We start from the raw sequence: 20806 nt of genomic DNA on the forward strand, positions 1-20806 counted from the left end.
GATTAGCTGAGGAGTCTAAGGCCAAAACAGCATTCTCAACCCCAGGTGGGCACTACCAGTTTGTGGTGATGCCCTTTGGTCTGAAGAATGCACCTGCCACCTTCCAAAGGCTGGTGAACCAAGTTCTTACTGGGTTGGATGACTTTTGCGCAGCATATCTGGATGACATTGCTGTCTTTAGCTCCACCTGGGAGGATCACCTGATCCACCTGAAGAATGCTCTTGAGGCTCTGCAAAGGGCAGGCCTCACTATCAAGGCTACTAAGTGCCAGATAGGGCAGAGTAAGGTTGTATATTTGGGCCACCTTGTGGGTGGAGGCCAAGTTCAACCACTGGAGAGTAAGATACAATCCATCAAGGACTGGTCCCCTCCAACCACCCAGACTCAAGTTCGAGCTTTCTTGGGCTTGACTGGGTACTACAGGAAGTTTGTTAAGAACTATGGGTCCATTGTGACTCCTCTTAATGATCTGACATCCAAGAAGATGCCCAAAAAGGTTCAGTGGACAGTAAGCTGTCAAAAGGCATTTGATGACCTGAAGGAGGCCATGTGCTCTGCACCTATCCTGAAAAGTCCTGACTACTCCAAAGAGTTTATTGTCCAAACAGATGCTTCTGAGTTGGGTGTGGGAGCTGTGCTGTCACAACTTAATGTAGATGGTCAAGACCAACCCATTGCTTTTATTAGCAGAAGGTTGACCCCCAGAGAGAAGAATTGGTCAGCTATTGAGAGGGAGGCCTTTGCTGTGGTGTGGGCCCTGAAGAAGCTGAGGCCATACTTGTTTGGCACTCACTTCAAGATTCAGACCGACCATAAGCCCCTCTTGTGGCTAAATCAGATGAAGGGTGAAAACCCCAAACTGCTTAGGTGGTCCATTTCCCTACAGGGGATGGACTTTACAGTGGAGCACCGGCCAGGTACTGACCATGGGAATGCAGATGGTCTCTCCAGGTACTTCCACTTAGGACATGAAGACGAGACTGGTCAAGGCTAGTTTAATGTCCCAGCGTTTGGGGGGGGGTTGTGTAGGAGAGTAGGGTCTGCTATCCTATGGTCACCCCAAATTTTTGCTTTTTGCTTCACTGGTTTTTGACATATTGAGGCTGTGGGCCTGCCAATCAGACCCCCAGCCTGCTTTTCTCTCTACTAAATGAAAACTATGCACCCTAGGTGCATAACCAATTGGAAGTGGATCACCCTGTCAGCCCCTGTACCAGTGTACACTAGGTACCCAGGGCATTGGTGTACCCAAGGCCTGCCAAGGGCTGAAGCATGTATTATGCGACCCCAGGCTTGGCCTAACAATTTGACACAACTGGCTGATCACTCAGCTGGGGTAAGTTGGTGTAATCACCTCTTACTTAGGTGTAGTATACCTATACCTAACCTTAAATGGGACACCTGGTAACCTATAAGTCACTCCTATGGCAGGCCTTAACAATCCTGAAGGCAGAGTGCTTGGTTCCATGTGAGATGGTGCTCTGGCATGAGCTGAGCCTGTCTGCAGTGGTCGGAACAACTTCCTTCTACTGTTTCCAGATATCGTCATACCATATACTCTTAAGTGCATTATGAACCTCGCGGTTAAATGCTATCTTTGGTTTGGCTTTATCAAAACATGTCGAGTAAGGTGTCATACGAATTGGAATACTAACCCCTCGCCAATTCTGGCGACGGGGTTAGCATTCCACCCTTCTAGAGGGACACGACATGTACAGTACCTGAAACCCGGGTAAAATCAGACATAGCCTCAGCTCCACAAAATGGATGCTGCCACCACAGACACAAGTCTGCCCTCCTGCTGCTGGGAGTCCTTCCAGCTTGGGAGGTGTGGACAAAGGGTTTCCTGCCAGGGGAGGTGCATGCACCACCCCAGACAGGATGTTGTCTATTGGTCAGGTAGGGCTTGAAAGAAACCAGACATGCCTGTGGCTCACAAGGAGCCTCGGTGCATATGCCAGTTCAAACCGGTCCTGGGGCACACCAGTCCCGGGCCTGGGGCGAGCTGGACAAAGGATTGGGGGTGTAACCACCCCCCTTCCTGGTCCCACCCATAGGGAGGGACCTAGCAGGTAGTCCGGCCCCTAGAATCCGCTTAAAGGTAGGAGCTGTGTCCTAAGACTTCAGACATCCTGGAATCAACTTAACACTAAGAAGAAGACGGGAACTTCGACGCTCTGCTGCACAGAGGACTGAAGCCAATCTCCCCTGTGGTCAGGGAGTGACCACCTTGCTAACGCAAGCACCATCCAGCGAATCAACGTCTGCTTTGCCGCCGCCTCCCGCCGGAGCCCGAGCCCAGAGACTGACAAGACCTGGACCTCCAGACCTCTCACCGCCCGATCCACAGTCCCTGAAAAGAGGAGACCCGTGGAGGCACCGAGACACGTGGAGCCAGCCATCTTGGAACGACTACGACAAGCTGACAAGTGCAACAACCGAGGCTCCCTCCAAGTTGTGCTTTGGGATCTGAGAAGCCCAACACCCGAGCAGCATCTGCACCAAAGGTGAGCCCTCCAGCATCTCCACGATCTGCGTGGGGCCCTTCTGCATTTTGCCACTCGACGCGCCTAACCGGTTGCTGGCCCGCTGGCCAGTAGCCATCTTGGCGACGAACTCTACAAAGTACACCGCTGGTCTGGTTGCTCTAGACTGGCCCTTGCTCCCCTCCAAAGGAGCAGTCCTTCTGACCTTGCTGGTCAGAACCATCAGCTTATTTCATCTCCTACAACAATTGCTTTTGCCAAGGCTTGTTTGCTTCGATCGAGTCGCCGACACCGCCGACAGCGAGAGCCTGCGTGGGACAGCTCGTGAACCGACTCCTGGACGTCGTCGACCTCCAGGGACCACGTGGCTGCAGAGACAAGCTACACCTTTCTTCCTGTTTGCACCCGACGTTGCCTGGTACCCACCTGGTGCCACGCCGGTCACTGGCTAGTGACTGTGAACACTGTCCCCTCTGCTTACAGGTCTTCAACATCCCAGATCCACCCTTGGATCCACTGCATCTCTCCCGGACCGACCGCCTGCAGCATCTTTGTCTTCAAGCTCCACGGAACAGATAGAAGAAGCCCGACGCACTTCGAGGCCTATGCACCCGCTTCCTGTGGGTGAGGTAAAGCTGGCACACCTGTGCCCAAGTGTAGTATTACATCTCTAGTGCCTGTGTTCCAAATCTTGAGTTCCTAGTCCATCCGGAAGATCCTCTTTGCAGTAACTTTGTACTTTTTACGCACCCATTGAAACCTATGGGAGCACGCGTGTGACTATTTGCTCTGCACACGCCACCCGTGGACCTCCTGGTCACTAACTGAAGTTAGCTCCTTGTAGGCCCAGCGATTCTAGAGGCCCTAGGCCTTTTCCCTTTTCTGTTCGTGGTACTTATACCACTATTTTAGTATATGGTTTGAGCGGCCACCAGGGCCTATCCATATAAAGTGCAACTTCTGTGTATTCTACTGTAATCTTGTTTGACGATTTGTGCTCCTGTGCTCATAAAGAGACTAGGGGTTACTTTGAGAAATAAATACATATATATTTTGAATATATATCTGTGTGGTGTCCTTTCATTGGTATAAAAGGGGGTTGCATTTGGTAAAACAGCTGGCTTAACACGCTTCACGAGTTTAGCCTCAAAGACTGCTTAGCCTACGCTACCACTAGGGCAGCTAGTCCGAAAAGGTTGACTTACAACCACACCATAAGGGTTGCTTGGCATGGTACAAGGTGATCACTTTAACTAGTGAGCATCATATACCAGGCCAACTTCTCACAATAATTATCGCCTGTTTTTATCGCAGAGATAGCGCTATCAGCGACGCTTATTCCAGAGCGATAAAAATAACCGAGTTAGCTGCCAAATGTGCAATTATCGCTGGGATTCCAGCGATAATCGCACAACGTTTGGCGCTACGTTGTTGACAGGGCAGGGCATGCTTAACCATGATGTCCACCTTCCATTGGATATCATGGCTAAGTAAAACTAAAAGCAGGCGTAAGGAAAGTTGCGATAACCGCGGTTAGCATTACTTTTCTTATCGCTATGCTTGTTAGCGTGCCCATTGATAATTGGAGATATGTCTTTTAGCGACATTTCTCCAGTTATTTCAGGACGGAACGCCCACTTTGCATCTCATTAGAGATGCAAAGGGAGGCGTAGGGGTAAAGGGTGCTAACATGCGATTATGCATGTTAGCACCCTCTTGTTAATAGGGCGAAAACATTATCTCTGCTTTTCTGGCTTTTAAAGCCAAAAAAGTGGAGATAAGGCCCTTGATGATATGCCCCTACGCCTTTTGTGATCAAGACCTTAATAAACACACAGCTGAAACTTGAACTGAATTGCGAGCTTAAAGTTTGCTGTTTACACATACGGTGATGGAAAGTAAAGAGTTCAAATCCCAGAATGCCTGATACTGCCTTGCGCCCTTCCGAGGTTGGTAAAGTGAGTAATATAAATTGGACAATAGTAACACGTTATTCACAGTGCTTAGAAGCAGTGGGCAAGAGGTATGAAAGCGCTGTACAAAAAAGAAGCTCGGACCTGCCACGTTGGAGCAGGGGAGTGAAGTTTGGGTCTCAGCGTGGCTCAACATCTTGTGAGCCTGGGCGGATGATGTGCTCCAATAGTACCGCACAGAGGGGCAGATTTACAAGCCCCTTGCGCGACTTTTGAGTCATTTTTAGCATGGAAAAACTGAGGTAAGAGTGGCGCAAGGAGCTTGTAAATAAGTCCCAGAGAGTATTTGTCCCGGACTCCGGGTGTGACGCAACGGGGGCAGCATGGAAGGCACTTCGGTGCTGGAGGCGGGTTGGAGGGAGACGGGGCGCATGAGTGGGGGTGGCGGGAGGGGCATGGGGTCAGGCTGCTTGGGATCTATTGGGTGTTCCCCCACATCGGGACAGGGAGTTGCCACGCTGGGCAGTGTGGGGCGCAGCATGAGTTGGCGCCATTTCTTGCAGGGGCAGGATTCGTTTGCACATGGAGGCGCCATGGGGGGGCAGAGGCACCAGTCCAGCAGTGCGGGTGGTGGTGTGCACGGGGGTGCATGCAGGCTCCCCCCCCCTTTGGGTCACAGTGGGGAGATGATGCCTGGTACCTGGCTATGGACTGTGCCGTCCTTGGGGGTGCTTTTGCAGGGATACCGAAGTTGGGGGGGGCTCTGCAGTGACACCGTTAGGTCAGTGGCGGGGGCATTGGGGTTCTGTCACAGGTGTTGCAGTGGTACAAAAGGGGGTGGTGATGGACGGAGCATCAGAACCAATCAAACACTCACACCCAGTCAACAGATCTGGGTTTGATCCATCACCGTTCTTTAGCCCACTCTGCCACCCCAGTTCAGACATGGCCATATGCAAATCAGTCTGACCCTGTGCCTCATGGGAACAGCGCTTTGTTCGCCATAAGTTGGCAGGGTATGCTCAGACGTGAGTCCCTTGCTCACTTTGCCACTGGATTCAAGCAAGCCTGGCTGAAGACGGGTGAAATGCCAGAAACCGGTCCTAGGAAGCTTGTTTCCGGTCCAAGGAAGGCATGGCTTGGCAGTTCGGGCTGGACTGTTCCCATGAGGCACAGGGTCAGACTGATTTGCATATGGCCATGTCTGAACTGGGGTGGCAGAGTGGGCCAAAGAACGGTGATGGATCAAACCCAGATCTGTTGACTGGGTGTGAGTGTTTGATTGGTTCTGATGCTCCGTCCATCAACACCCCCTTTTGTACCGCTTTGTTCGCCATAAGTTGGCAGGGTATGCTCAGACGTGAGTCCCTTGCTGACTGCCACTGGATTCAAGCAAGCCTGGCTGAAGACGGCTGAAATGCCAGAAACCGGTCCTAGGAAGCTTGTTTCCGGTCCAGGGAAGGCATGGCTTGGCAGTTCGGGCTGGACTGTTCCCATGAGGCACAGGGTCAGACTGATTTGCATATGGCCATGTCTGAACTGGGGTGGCAGAGTGGGCTAAAGAACGGTGATGGATCAAACCCAGATCTGTTGACTGGGTGTGAGTGTTTGATTGGTTCTGATGCTCCGTCCATCACCACCCCCTTTTGTACCGCTTTCTTCGCCATAAGTTGGCAGGGTATGTTCAGACGTGAGTCCCTTGCTCACTTTGCCACTGGATTCAAGCAAGCCTGGCTGAAAACGGCTGAAATGCCAGAAACCGGTCCTAGGAAGCTTGTTTCCGGTCCAGGGAAGGCATGGCTTGGCAGTTCGGGCTGTCCTGTTCCCATGAGGCACAGGGTCAGACTGATTTGCATATGGCCATGTCTGAACTGGGGTGGCAGAGTGGGCTAAAGAACGGTGATGGATCAAACCCAGATCTGTTGACTGGGTGTGAGTGTTTGATTGGTTCTGATGCTCCGTCCATCACCACCCCCTTTAGTACCGCTTTGTTCGCCATAAGTTGGCAGGGTATGCTCAGACGTGAGTCCCTTGCTCACTTTGCCACTGGATTCAAGCAAGCCTGGCTGAAGACGGCTGAAATGCCAGAAACCGGTCCTAGGAAGCTTGTTTCCGGTCCAGGGAAGGCATGTTGTGGCAGTTCGGGCTGGACTGTTCCCATGAGGCACAGGGTCAGACTGATTTGCATATGGCCATGTCTGAACTGGGGTGGCAGACTGGGCTAAAGAACAGTGATGGATCAAACCCAGATCTGTTGACTGGGTGTGAGTGTTTGATTGGTTCTGATGCTCCGTCTATCACCACCCCCTTTTGTACCGCTTTGTTCGCCATAAGTTGGCAGGGTATGCTCAGACGTCAATCCCTTGCTCACTTTGCCACTGGATTCAAGCAAGCCTGGCTGAAGACGGCTGAAATGCCAGAAACCGGTCCTAGGAAGTTTGTTTCCGGGTCAAGGAAGGCATGGCTTGGCAGTTTGGGCTGGACTGTTCCCATGAGGCACAGGGTCAGACTGATTTGCATATGGTCATGTCTGAACTGGGGTGGCAGAGTGGGCTAAAGAACGGTGATGGATCAAACCCAGATCTGTTGACTGGGTGTGAGTGTTTGATTGGTTCTGATGCTCCGTCCATCACCACCCCCTTTTGTACCACTTTGTTCGCCATAAGTTGGCAGGGTATGCTCAGACGTGAGTCCCTTGCTCACTTTGCCACTGGATTCAAGCAAGCCTGGCTGAAGACGGCTGAAATGCCAGAAACCGGTCCTAGGAAGCTTGTTTCCGGTCCAGGGAAGGCATGTCTTGGCAGTTCGGGCTGGACGGTTCCCATGAGGCACAGGGTCAGACTGATTTGCATATGGCCATGTCTGAACTGGGGTGGCAAAGTGGGCTAAAGAACGGTGATGGATCAAACCCAGGTCTGTTGACTGGGTGTGAGTGTTTGATTGGTTCTGATGCTCCGTCCATCACCACCCCCTTTTGTACCGCTTTGTTCGCCATAAGTTGGCAGGGTATGCTCAGACGTGAGTCCCTTGCTCACTTTGCCACTGGATTCAAGCAAGCCTGGCTGAAGACGGCTGAAATGCCAGAAACCGGTCCTAGGAAGCTTGTTTCCGGTCCAGGGAAGGCATGGCTTGGCAGTTCGGGCTGGACTGTTCCCATGAGGCACAGGGTCAGACTGATTTGCATATGGCCATGTCTGAACTGGGGTGGCAGAGTGGGCTAAAGAACGGTGATGGATCAAACCCAGATCTGTTGACTGGGTGTGAGTGTTTGATTGGTTCTGATGCTCCGTCCATCACCACCCCCTTTTGTACCACAGGTGTTGCGGTGAGCGGTGATCAGTGGGGTTGATGGCAGGGGCAGCCCAGTTTGATGCTCATGCAAGCCGGGGTGGACCTACGGTAGGGTCGGCCGTTCATCATGCTGTGCAGAGCTGTGCCCCCACGTCCCTGCGGTTGTGGTGGCATGTTGATGTGGGGGGCACAGATGAAGCGCTCTCGGCTTGCAATGGAGCGTTTGCAAATAGGGTGCCGCCGTAATTCAATTGGTGCTGGTATAATGTTTTTGTTGCCCCAACCGGTGTTTTGCTGCGTCTGCAACACCGCGGTACCTGTGGCACAGCACGGGGATGCAGGGAGGAGGGGTAGCGAGGATGCAGTGCCATCGGATGGGGGGCGTGAGAGTAATTGAAGGAGATGGCATCAGGCAGCAAGCAAAAGATCCAGTCCAGGTGGGCGGGGCCTAAAGGAGAGAGGGTGGTCACCAAAAAGCCTCACTTTCAATCGGAGGCCAGCTTTTACCATAATGGATGACGCGCACCAATCAAAAGCATGGCTGAGTTTCCACTCCACTTCCGAATTCAACTTGACGACAATTGATCTCGCAGAGCGTGCAGCGCATGCGCTGCGACGCTAGGCAAGACCTAAACAGTTGCACAAGTCTTGCGTGCACATCGTCAAGTTCTGAATATATTTTCACCAGTTCTTATTAAGCACTACACATATATTGTGAGATGAGTTCACTTCATATTTTACCCGTAGGAAGGCAACCAGGATATTTACCTAAGGGTTGCGTGGGTGCTCGCGTGGCACAGAGCGACAGAAAGCATTGCGTCCATTTACGTACCATTAAAAATGCAAACAGAGGCACCATAAACACATTCAGTCCGTGCGTCCGCCCGCTCAGCCATCTGTGCTAAGTGAATATTCTCTGATCCCTACTATGTTACACAAGAAACACTGGAGAGGAAACGTTGCTGGCGGGGGTGTGCTGGATTTTGCACCAGTGCAACGTTTCTGTGACCCAGGCTCAGATCCACACCGCACTGCAAAGAGGAGCGCCAAGTGGGATCGATCATTAATGTAAAGTAGCCAATTACTGATTATTGATTACCAGACGAGAGTCAGTTGGTTGATTAGTGTCCAAGAATAAATACTGCACCTCGGAGCCTTTCTGCCATTAACCAATCAGATTTGGGCGCTTAGGGTTAAAGAGCTTGTATACGCACCGGTGGGACACAGACACTGGCACTGTATGCCTACCTCCCCTGCCCGTCTCACTGCCTACGAGCAGAGGTTCGCTTCCCTTCCTCAGTGCTTAATTTGTAAAACAAATAAAAAGGTGCCAGGCCTTGGCCCTCCTCGGGAGGCCACTTCAGATTATTCCAGACCTTGAAGCTATAAGAATTCCTTGGGTGGCAGGTTTTAGTAATTTTTAATGTGTATTGAATTAATAAACAACTGTTGTGCTTATTGCTAAATTAGACAAACAACCCCACCTTGTGGCAGACTGACGTAAGTGCCAGTGTTAACAATTAAGTGCCAGTGCCAAGCACCGGAAACCAATGGCTCAAATTAAGCACTGCCTCCAGCTGAATCAATCAATCACATAATTTGTAAAGCGCACTACATACCCGGGAGGGTTTCAAGGCGCTGGGGGGGGGGGGGGGGGGGTGTTGCTGTTACTGGTCGAAGAGCCAGGTCTTGAGTTGTCTCCTGAAGGTCAGCAGGTCTTCGGTTTGTCGCAGGTAGAGGGGGAGGGTGTTCCAGGTCTTGGCGGTGCGATGGGAGAAGGATCTGCCTCCGGAAGTAGTTCTCCGGATGCATGGGACCGTGGCCAGGGCGTGGTCAGCGGAGCGGAGTTTCCTGTTGGGTATGTAGAAGGAGAGTCGACTGTTGAGATAGGCTGGGCCGGTTTTGTGGAGTGCCTTGTGTGCGTGGATCAGGAGCTTGAAGGAGATTCTTTTGTCGACGGGGAGCCAGTGCAGGTTCCTCAGGTGGGCGGTGATGTGGTCGCGGCGCGGGACGTCGAGGATCAGGCGTGCAGAGGCATTCTGGATTCTCTGTAGTCTGCTGATGAGCTTGGACGAGGCTCCGGCATAGAGGGCGTTTCCGTAGTCGAGTCTGCTGCTGACTAGGGCCTGGGTGACTGTTTTCCCTCGTGTTTGTCGGGATCCATCTGTAGATCTTGCGGAGCATGCGGAGGGTGTTGAAACAGGTGGAGGAGACTGCGATGACTTGTTTGGTCATGGAAAGTTTCGAGTCGAGGATGACTCCCAGGTTGCATGCGTGGTCGGTGGAGGCCGGGGGGGACCCCAGTGATGTGGGCCACCAAGAGTCGTCCCATGCGGAGGGGTTGGACCCGAGGATGAGGATTTCCGTCTTGTTTGTGTTCAGTTTGAGGCGGCTGTCCTCCATCCAGTCGGCGACGGCCTTCATTCCCTGGTGTAGGTTGGATTTGGCGGTGAGGGGGTCCTTGGTGAGGGAGAGGATCAGCTGAGTGTCATCGGCGTAGGAGATTATGTTGAGGTCATGCTGTCGGGCGATGCGTGCTAGTGGTGCCATGTAGACGAACAGCGTCGGGCTGAGGGAGGATCCTTGAGGGACGCCACAGATGATCTCAAAAGCCTCAGATCGGAATGGAGAGGAAGGAGGTGGTCCAGTCCAGGGCTTTGTTTCGGATCCCTGCGTCGTGGAGGCGTGTGCGTAGTGTGCGGTGGCAGACGGTGTCGAAGGCGCCGGAGAGGTCCCGGAGGATGAGGGCCGCCGTCTCCCTGTTGTCTAGCAGGATCCTGATGTCGTCTGTGGCGGCGATGAGGGCGGTCTCGGTGCTGTGGTTGCTGCGGAATCCTGATTGGGACGGGTCTAGGATGTTGTTGTCTTCGAGGTGCCGGGTGAGATGGGTGTTTACTATCTTCTCGATGACCTTTGCTGGGAACGGAAGCAAGGAGATGGGCCGGAAGTTCTTGAGGTCGCTCGGGTCTGCCTTGGGTTTCTTCAGTAGGGCGTTGATCTCTGTGTGCTTCCAGTTCTTAGGGAAGGTGGCGGTCTCGAAGGAGAGGTTGATGATTTTGTGCAGGTGGGGTGCAATGGACTTGCTGGCTTTGTTGAAGATGTGGTGCGGGAGAGGGTCAGACGGGGAACCGGAGTGGATTGTTCCCATGGTCTTGATTGTGTCCTCGATGCTCATGTTGGCCCAGGCTGTCAGGGTGTCGTGGGCGGTGGGGTGCGGTGGGTTCGGTGCGGTGTGGTCGGCAGGGGTCGTCCGGGGTCTGAAGCTGTCATGGATGTCGGTGATTTTCCGGTGAAAGAAGGTGGCGAGGGAGTCGCACAGGGCTTGCGATGGTGGGATGTCGTTGGCGTTGGAGCTGGGGTTGGAGAATTCCTTCACGATGGTGAAGAGCTCCTTACTGTTGTGCGCGTTGTTGTCAAGGCGGTCTGTGAAGGAGGTTCTTTTGGTGGTCCTGATAAGGTGGTGGTGGTAGCGGATGGCGTCTTTGTGGGCAGTGCGGCTGTCTGGCGTCTTGTTGCTGTGCCATATGTTTTCCAGTTTCCGGCAGGTGCGTTTGGAGTCGAGGAGTTCCGGGGTGAACCAGCTGACTCTTCTGCTGGTGTATCTGTTGGTGGGGTTTTTTAGCAGAGCGACGGTGTTGGCGCAGTCGTTCATCCAGCGTTCGAGGGCGTGTGCACCTTCATCCGGGTTGGTGGGGTTCGCCGGAGGGTTGAGTGCAAGGCTTGTCTGTAGTTGTTCTTCAGTGATTTTGCCCCAGCGGTGGCGGGGGGTCTGTGGGGTGCGGTGGTGTGTGAGTGGTTTTCGGAAGGAGAAGTGGATGCAGTGGTGGTCTGTCCAGGTGAGTTCGGAGGCGTGGCTGAAGGTGACGTGGGGGCTTGAAGAGAAGATGGCATCAAGCGTGTGGCAGGCGATGTGGGTCGGCATCGTGACAAGCTGTTTCAGCCCGAGGTTGGCGAGATTGTCGATCAGGGTGGAAGAGTTGTTGTCGTTGTTGTTCTCCAGATGATAGTTCAGGTCTCCGAGGAGGATGTAGTCGGTGGAGGTCAGCGCGTGCGTGCTGATTAGGTCGGCGATGGAGTTGCAGAATTGAGGCCGGGGTCCTGGCGGTCTGTAGACGAGGGTGTCTCTTAGGGTGGTCTTGGGGTCCGTGTGGATCTGGAAGTGCATGTGTTCGGCGGTGCTGAGGGTGTCGTTGGTGTTTGTTGAGATCTTGATGGTGTTTTTGTGGACGATGGCGATTCCTCTCCGGCCCTATTAGAGCTGTCTCTGCGGGTGATCTTGTACCCGTCTGGGATGGCTATGGCGATGTCTGGCGAGGAGGCTTCGTTCATCCAGGTCTCGGTCAGGAAGGCGACGTCCAGTGATGTGGTGTCGAGTAGGTCCCAGAGTTTGACGGCGTGTTTGTGTGCGGAGCGGGTGTTGATCAGGATACATCTGAGCTGGTTGGCTTCCGTTGTGGTGGGTGTCTTGGCGCTTTCGTGGCAGGAGAAGTTGCAGTTCCAGCAGGTGAAGGGGCCGTGGGTGCGCTTCGGGGTGGCCTTGCAGCAGGTGTGGGTCTTTCCTGGGTTGAGAGCGATGAGGGTTTTGGTGTCGTAGCAGAGGCGGTCTTCGTGGCTGCTGCGGGGGCCAGGGGTTCTGGCGCTGGGTGCGGTCCAGGCGCGGACAGGCGCAGACGGGCTTGCCTTAAGCGCCCCCGCAGCGTGCGGCCGCCATATATGGGGAGGTGGGTAGGGAGCAGCAGCTGGGAGGCAGGAGGCGAGGGACGGGTGTGACGAATGGGCGCGGAGGGGGCAGGCCGCAGGGGAGGCAGCGGCGGGGACGGGGGACAGGAGACCGGCGCGGGGCACAGAAGAGAAAAGGGGTACAAAATCAGGGTCACAGGCACAAAGTAAACACAGGGGTACAGTGGACGGCGAGGGGTACAGAAATAAAAATGGGGGAAAGAAGCAGAGCGGCGAGCGGGGGGCGGGGGCACAGACAGTCACAAGCACAGAATCAAGGTGCACAGATGCAGAAAGGCAGCAAGTGAGACGTACCTAAGGCCACCACTGGCCACCAGGGATGAGGCGCAGGTGGAAGCCTGCGAGTGGTGGAGGGCCTCGAATTCCACCGGCGGCAGCAGACAGCGGGGGTGCAGGCGGCGCTGCCGCGTGGGGGAGCGACCTACCAGAAGGTCAAGGGTCGCTCTCCTCACCGCGCAGCGGCTGCCATATATGGGGAGGCTGGGGAAGTAGGAGCAGCTGGGAGGCGAGGGGCGGGTGTGACGAATGGGCGCGGAGGGGGCGGGTCGCAGGGGAGGCAGCGGCAGGGATGGGGGACAGGAGACCGGCACGGGGCACAGAAGAGAAAAGGGGTACAAAATCAGGGTCACAGGCACAAAGTAAACACAGGGGTACAGTGGACGGTGAGGGGTACAGAAATAAGAAGTGGGCACAGAAGCAGAGCGGCGAGCGGGGGGCAGGGGGCAAAGACAGTCACAGGCACAGAATCAAGGGGCACAGAGGCACAAAGGCAGCAAGTGAGACGTACCTAAGGCCACCACTGGCCACCAGGGATGAGGCGCAGGTGGAAGCCTGCGGGTGGTGGAGGGCCTCGAATTCCACCGGCGGCAGCAGACAGCGGGGGTGCAGGCGGCGCTGCAGCGGGGGGGGCGACCTACCAGAAGGTCAAGGGTCAGCTGAACACCTGCCTCTTTCCTGTGGGACGTGTGCCTTGTTGCATCCCTGGACATGTGCCGTGGCTAGAACAGCAGAGGTCAAACACCTCTATCAGACTGGCCATGTCAGTGCTAGCCGAACAGGACTGTGTTCTAGGGGGGACTGTCAAGCAAACCCCACTGCCCTCAGTTCAATGAGAGTAGTCAGTGCCAGCAGCATTCCCATCTTTCTGCAATGACAAAAGCCCTGTGGGCACTGTGTACTGAACAACACCTCTGTTAGCGGGAGACCTACAGAGCTCCCAAATCAGTCTGCAGAGGTAGGCACTACCTGAGAAGCGCAGTGGGGGAGTAGAGGTTCAAGGGGTTCTTTTCACTTTACGGCCCTGAGCATACTTGACAATTCTCACTTTTCTGAGAGCCCCCTATTGGGACCAAAAGTTGCTTTTTCACAACCATTACATAACAGATCTTCACGCAGAGTTTCAAATCACCTTCCGTAGGAGCTTCACACAGACTTCAAAAGCTCACAAAGACTCTATAAAGGAGACCTTTACCTTTACACAGACTCCAAGACAGAATCTCACCTCGTTCAACAGAGCTTCACACAGACTCCAAGAAACCCTCAGACAGACTACAACAGAGCTTCACACCACCTCCCGTAGTAGCTTCACACAGACTTCAAAAGCTCACACAGACTCGATATAGGAGACCTTTACACAGACTCCAAGACAGAATCTCTCCTCGTTCAACAAAGCCTCACACAGACTCCAAGAGACCCTCAGACAGACTCCAACAGAGCTTCACACCACCTCCTGTAGGAGCTTCACACAGACTTCAAAAGCTCACACAGACTCTATGTAGGAGACCTTTACACAGACTCCAAGACAGAATCTCTCCTCGTTCAACAAAGCCTCACACAGACTCCAAGAGACCCTCAGACAGACTCCAACAGAGCTTCACACCACCTTCCATAGGAGCTTCACACAGACTTCAAAAGCTCACACAGACTCTATGTAGGAGACCTTTACACAGACTCCAAGACAGAATCTCTCCTCATTCAATAGAGCCTCACACAGACTCCAAGAGACCCTCAGACAGACTCCAACAGATCTTCACACCACCTCCCATAGAGCTTCACGCAGACTTCAAGAGCTAACACAGCCTCCATACAGGAGAGCCTCACACAGACACCAGAAGAGCTTCACAGCACCTTCCATAGAGCTTCACACAGACTTCAAAAGCTCACACAGCGTCAACATAGGGGAGCTTTACACAGACTCCAAAAGAGACTCTCTCCTTGTTCAATAGAGCCTCACACAGACTCCAAGGGGCATATCAGCAACAACCGGCGATAATTATCGCTAAGCGCACTTAGCGCTAGGATAATTATCGCCGGTTAGCGTGGATTTTTATCGCTAATATAGCGTGCTATTAGCAATGCTTATTTCAAAAGCGATAAAAATCCTAGCGCTAACTGCCTAACGTGAGATTATCGCTGGAAACCCAGCGATAATCTCCCGAAATGTGGCGTTAGCTTGTTGATAGGGCTTCACAAACTTAGCCATGATATCCACCTTCCATAGGATATCATGGCTAAGTCAGTCCTGAAGCAGGCTTAAGGAAAGTAGCGATAATGGGTTATCGCGACTTTTCTTGCCGCTATGCTTCATAGAGTGGGGCTTGACGATAGGAGAAATGTCGCTTAGTCATGTCATGTCAGGAACGCCCACTTTGCATCTCGTTAGAGATGCAAAGCTGGGCGTTAAGAATACTTGCGCTAATGCAAGGTTTCACGCGTTAGCGTGACCTTGCTAATTAGGCGATAAAATTATCGCCGCTTTTTGGCCGAAAACGGCCGCAAAAACGGTGATAATTTTCTATCGCCGCCTTGTAAATATGCCCCCAAGAGAGTCTCACAAAGACTCCAACAGAGCTTCCCATCACCTCTTGTAGAGCTTCACACAGACTCCAAGAGAGCTGTTCACATCCTTCAAGAGAGAATCACAAACCTTTGATAGAGTCTCACACAGCGCCCAGTAGAGCCTTTTGTAGCCTCCAAGAGAGAATCTCTCGCCTTTCCATAGAACATTACATAACCTCCTAAGACCCATACTTATCCTTCAAGAGAGAATCCCAAACCTTCGATATAGCCTCACACAGCACCCAGGAGAGCCTCACACATCCTTCAAGAGCGAATCACAAACCTTTGATAGAGCCTCACATAGCCTCCTAAAATCCATACTCAGCCTTCAAGTGAGAATCACAAACCTTTTGATATAGCCTCAAACAGACTCCAAGAAAGCCTCACACAGCCTTTAAGACAGATTCTCTCCTCATTTGATAGAGCCTCACAGACACCAAGAGAGAATCACAAACCTTTTATAGAGCCTCACATAGCCTCCTAAGACCCATACACATCCTTCAAGAAAGAATCTCAGACCTTTGATAGAGCCTCACACAACCTCCAAGAGAGCCTCACACATCCTTCAAGAGAGAATCACAAACCTTTGATAGAACCTCACATAGCCTCCAAGTGACCCTTACACTGGCTCCAAAAGGCCCACACAACCTTTGAAAGCTCACACAGGCCGAAAGAGACCCTCAGACATACTCCAACAGAGCTTCAGACCACCTCCCATAGGAGCTTCACACAGACTTCAAAAGCTCAAACAGACTTTATATAGGAGACCTTTACACAGACTCCAAGACAAAATCTCTCCTCATTCAACAGAGCCTCACACAGACTCCAAGAGACCCCAGACAGACTCCAACAGAGCTTCACACCACCTCCCATAGAGCTTCACACAGACTTCAAGAGCTAACACATCCTCCATACAGGAGAGCCTCACACAGACACCAGAAGAGCTTCACAGCACCTTCCATAGAGCTTCACACAGACTTCAATAGCTCACACAGACTCAATATAGGGGAGCTTTACAGACTCCAAGAGAGACTCTCTCCTCATTCGATAGAGCCTCACACAGACTCCAAGAGTGCCTCACACAGACTCCAACATAGCTTCACATCACCTCCTGTAGAGCTTCACACAGACTCCAAGAGAGCTGTACACATCCTTCAAGAAAGAATCACAAACCTTTGATAGAGCCTGACACAGCGCCCAGGAGAGCCGTTTTGTAGCCTCCAAGAGAGAATCTCTCGCATTTCCATAGAACATCACATAGCCTTCTAAGACCCAGACACATCCTTCAAGAGAGAATTCCAAACCTTTGATATAGCCTCACACAGCGCCCAGGAGAGTCTCACACATCCTTCAAGAGAGAATCACAAACCTTTGATAGAGCCTCACATAGCCTCCTAAAACCCATACTCAGCCTTCAAGTGAGAATCACAAACTTTTTATAGAGCTTCACATAGCCTCCTAAAACCCATACACATCCATCAAGAGAGAATCACAAACCTTTGATATAGCCTCACACAGCGGCGCCCAGGAGAGTCTCACACATCCTTCAAGAGAGAATCACAAACCTTTCATAGAGCCTCACATAGCCTCCTAAAACCCATACTCAGCCTTCAAGTGAGAATCACAAACCTTTTATAGAGCTTCACATAGCCTCCTAAAACCCATACACATCCTTCAAGAGAGAATCACAAACCTTTGATAGAGCTTCACACAGCCTCCAAGAGAGCCTCACACATCCTTCAAGAGAGAATCCCAAACCTTCGATCGAGTCTCACATAGCCTCCAAAGGGACCCTTACACTGTCTCCAAAAGAGCCTCACACAACCTTCAAGAGCTCACAGTCATCCTCACACAGCCTCCAACTGTACCTTACACTGGCTCCAAAAGGCCCACACAACCTTTGAAAGTTCACACAGGCCCCAAGAGAGCCATACACAGCCTCCAAGAGAGAGGTCACAGTTTTTACAAGCTTCACAAAATCATTACACAACCTTCAAAAGACAATCACACCCTTTGACGTGCCTCACAGAACCTCCAAGGGGGTCTCACACCATCTCTAACAGAGCCTCAATCTTCAAAAGCTCACACCGCCCCCAAGAAAGCCTTACACAAGAGAGACTTACACAGCTTTCAAGATAAAATCACACTCCCTTTGACAGAGCTTCACACAGCCTCTCTCAGAGCCTTACACCACTTCCAGTAGATCCTCTCACAGCCGTTAGAAGCTCACACAGCCCCCAAAACAGCATTGCATGGCCTCTGGCAGATCTCCACGCACAACCACCCACAAATGCCCTCACAGTCTTAAACAGATGCTCACACAAACAGTGACAACCACACAGCCTTGGATAAACATTAACATAGTCAGGGCCTTATAACAGTTCAACAATAACATAACGAGCACAATATATTTAAAGTGGAAACTAGACAATACATTCCTAGAAGATCATACTTGTAGACTCGTAGTTGGCCTCTCAAGCGGGTCTTCCCCGCAGGGCATACTCCGGCACCTTGCTGAATCCAAGGACTGTGACTAAGATAAGACAAAAATACTGCACTTCCCTACTGAGGAGCAAGACCAGCTCAGAGGTGGACCTAACCATGCCAAAGTCACACCTGATGAGACCCTTCTGACAGCTATACCTTGACAACCCAGATATATCGTGGTCCCCCTGGTGCAACCCCACCTTCCACTTCCCCCTGGGAAGAAAAATGGGACATCTAGCAAAGGAGCTAGAAACAACTTTGTAAGCTTCCATCATGCCCCCTGACACCAGCAGAGCTCCTCATCCAAGACAACAATTGTATAGAGATTTTCACAGGTATGCCAATATGCCTACCGGTATATATGTCAATCTTGAGCCTGCCCCACCTGCAAAGACAACACAAAATACAACACAAACCACTCCACAACTTCCAGCAGAAGCCTCATGTATGTAGAACCCTCATGTTGGCCTACATCTTGTGGCAGAAGTCCTAGTCCCCTGGCAAATAACTCAGTTACAAGTTGTGGTCATCCCAGATTTATGCAATCGCCACTATTAACATGTTTTAGTTCACTGCCAGTTTTGGAAAATAAAGAGAATGAGACAAGAGTGATAATGTAAGTTTCCCAGATCTGATACTTTGGTGCACTGTGGAAGCTGAAATCACATCTCAGGTAACAATTAAGCCAGTGCAGTACATCTCCTTCATCCAGAGCCAAAGGGGGCAGATGTCTGCCAGCAAAGGCTTGCCCTTTCCCCTCTTGGAATTAAAATATGTGTTAAAAGATTCATCTAGTGAAGATAACATCCATTTCACTTTCCCACTTCTACTACCTACAATAATTTAGAGTGTTGGATTATAATTTTACACATGGATGACTTTTGCATTTCTCAGGATCCATAGTTGGGATGTACATTCTAGAATGTCCCTTTTATAAACATCTCTGATTGGGTTGTGAATTTTGGAAGGTCTATTTATTTGATGATTCTGATTAGGCTGTGGATTCTGGAATCGGCACTTGTTTGATGATGGAATCTCCACGTGTTTGATGATGCCTGGTTGTGTGTTTGGATTCTAGTATTGCCCTTCTGTTTTATAAAGTATTATTGGGTTACTTGTGTTTTCGGCGTTTTGTAATATTGTTTACTGGGTGGATCCTATTAGAAATTGGGTTGCTGGTTAACTGGGGTCAAGCAGCAACCACGATTCTAGTTAGGGTAAGGTATAAGCAAGCCCCAAATTAATCCATGCTTACCCCTTAGAAGGAATGTATAAAGTATTTGTGCAACCCTTCAAACAGTAAAACAGTGCAAACACCACACAAAAATTATCCTTCACCAGGTTAGGAAAATAGAGCTATATTTAAAAAATTCAACAAGACCGGTGATGGCTTGTGCTGAACTTCGGTTCAAGCAGTGCGGTTACAGTGCAAACGGGCCCTTTAGCAGTCGGAAAGAGCCCAAAAGCTTGATTTCAAGGGCTTGTGAGCCACACCAAGAGTCTAGGATCTGAGAGTCACCACTTGGGGTTCAGGAACTCACTAAAGACAGGTCCAGGACCTGTTGGGAGCCTTTTCTTTCCTTGAGGTTCAGATCAGGAAGCCAGCAGGCTACCCCTTTGAGCCACTCTGTGGTCCTGGGCTCAATATGAGTTGCAGGTCCAGTTCTTCTTTCCCTGGCATGAGGGCAGCAGACAGCAGGTTAGCACAGCTGGGCAGCAGTTATTTTACAATAGTAGTCCAACAGAGTGGCAGTCCTTGTAGCAGCACATTAGTCCTTCTTCCTGGAAGAGTATCCACACTCCAGAAGTGTACTGAAGTAGTGGTGTCTGAGGTCCTCCATATATGCACAGTTGTGCCTTTGAAGTGGAGCATAGCTTCTAGAAGCATGCCTTTGAAGTGCACTGATGCTCTGCCTTGCTGGCCCTGGCTCCAGACTAGCTGCAGTGGGTATGCATCTCTTTGTGCTCTTTGGGGAAAGCAGGGTACATCCTATTCAGGTGTAAGTGGGGCTGTGCCCAGCTCCTCTGTCTCATCCTGCCAGTAATGGCCCATCTAGTGACATCTAAGCTCCCATTGTGTGTGGCTGTCTAGAAGGATTACACAAAGCCAAACTGCCAACTAACGCAGTCTTGTGACCAGAGACAGGATGTAGGCACCAAGTAGCTACGGTAAGGAAATGTCAACTTTCTAAAAGTTGCATTTTCGGAACTGGAATTTAAAATCTGACTTCCCCATGAATTAGGATTTTAAATTAATTGTGATTCCAGAGACACTGGATATGAACTGGTTTTCATTTCCCATATGAGAATGACACTTATAAAATGGAATAAGGTAACCCCAATGTTATCCTATGGTAGAGATAGGCCTTACAGTAGTGAAAAACGAATTTGAGAGTTTCTCACTACCAGGGCATGCAAATACATGTCCTACTGTTTAAATACATTGCACCCCAACCTATGTGCTGTCCAGGGCCTAACCTAGGGGTGACTTATATGTAATTAAAAGGAAGGTATGGGCCTGGCAAAAGGTTTATTTTGATAAGTTGAAATGGCAGAACTGCACACACAGGCTCTGCAATGGCAAACCTGAGACATATTTAAAGGACTGCTAGTGGGCGGCACAACCAGTGCTGCAGTCCACGAATAGCATTTAATTTACAGGCCCTGGGTACATGTAGTGCACTTTACTAGGAACTTTTAATGACATTGACTATGCCAATTGGGTATAAGCCAATGATACCATGTTTTAAGCAGAGAACACAAGCACTTTAGCACTGGTTAGCAGTGGAAAAGTGTGCAGAGTCCTAAGACCAGCAAAAGCAAAGTCATAAAAACAGTCTGAAGGCAAAAGGTTAGGGAGAAGTCACACCAAGGATGACAGGAGTAAGAGATCTTTTACAAGTCGTCAAAGGTGCTTACAAGTCCCAGCATGCTAAGTGCTGCTGGCTAAAAAAAACAGGACTGGCTAAGGTGCTCCAATGTGTCACCGGTACCCTTGGTACGGGGCCAGACTGGCTACCGGGCTTTCCTTAATAAACAGTGCAAAACAA

The sequence above is a fragment of the Triturus cristatus genome, chromosome 9 (assembly GCF_964204655.1).
Source record: "Triturus cristatus chromosome 9, aTriCri1.1, whole genome shotgun sequence".
Taxonomy (NCBI): domain Eukaryota; kingdom Metazoa; phylum Chordata; class Amphibia; order Caudata; family Salamandridae; genus Triturus; species Triturus cristatus.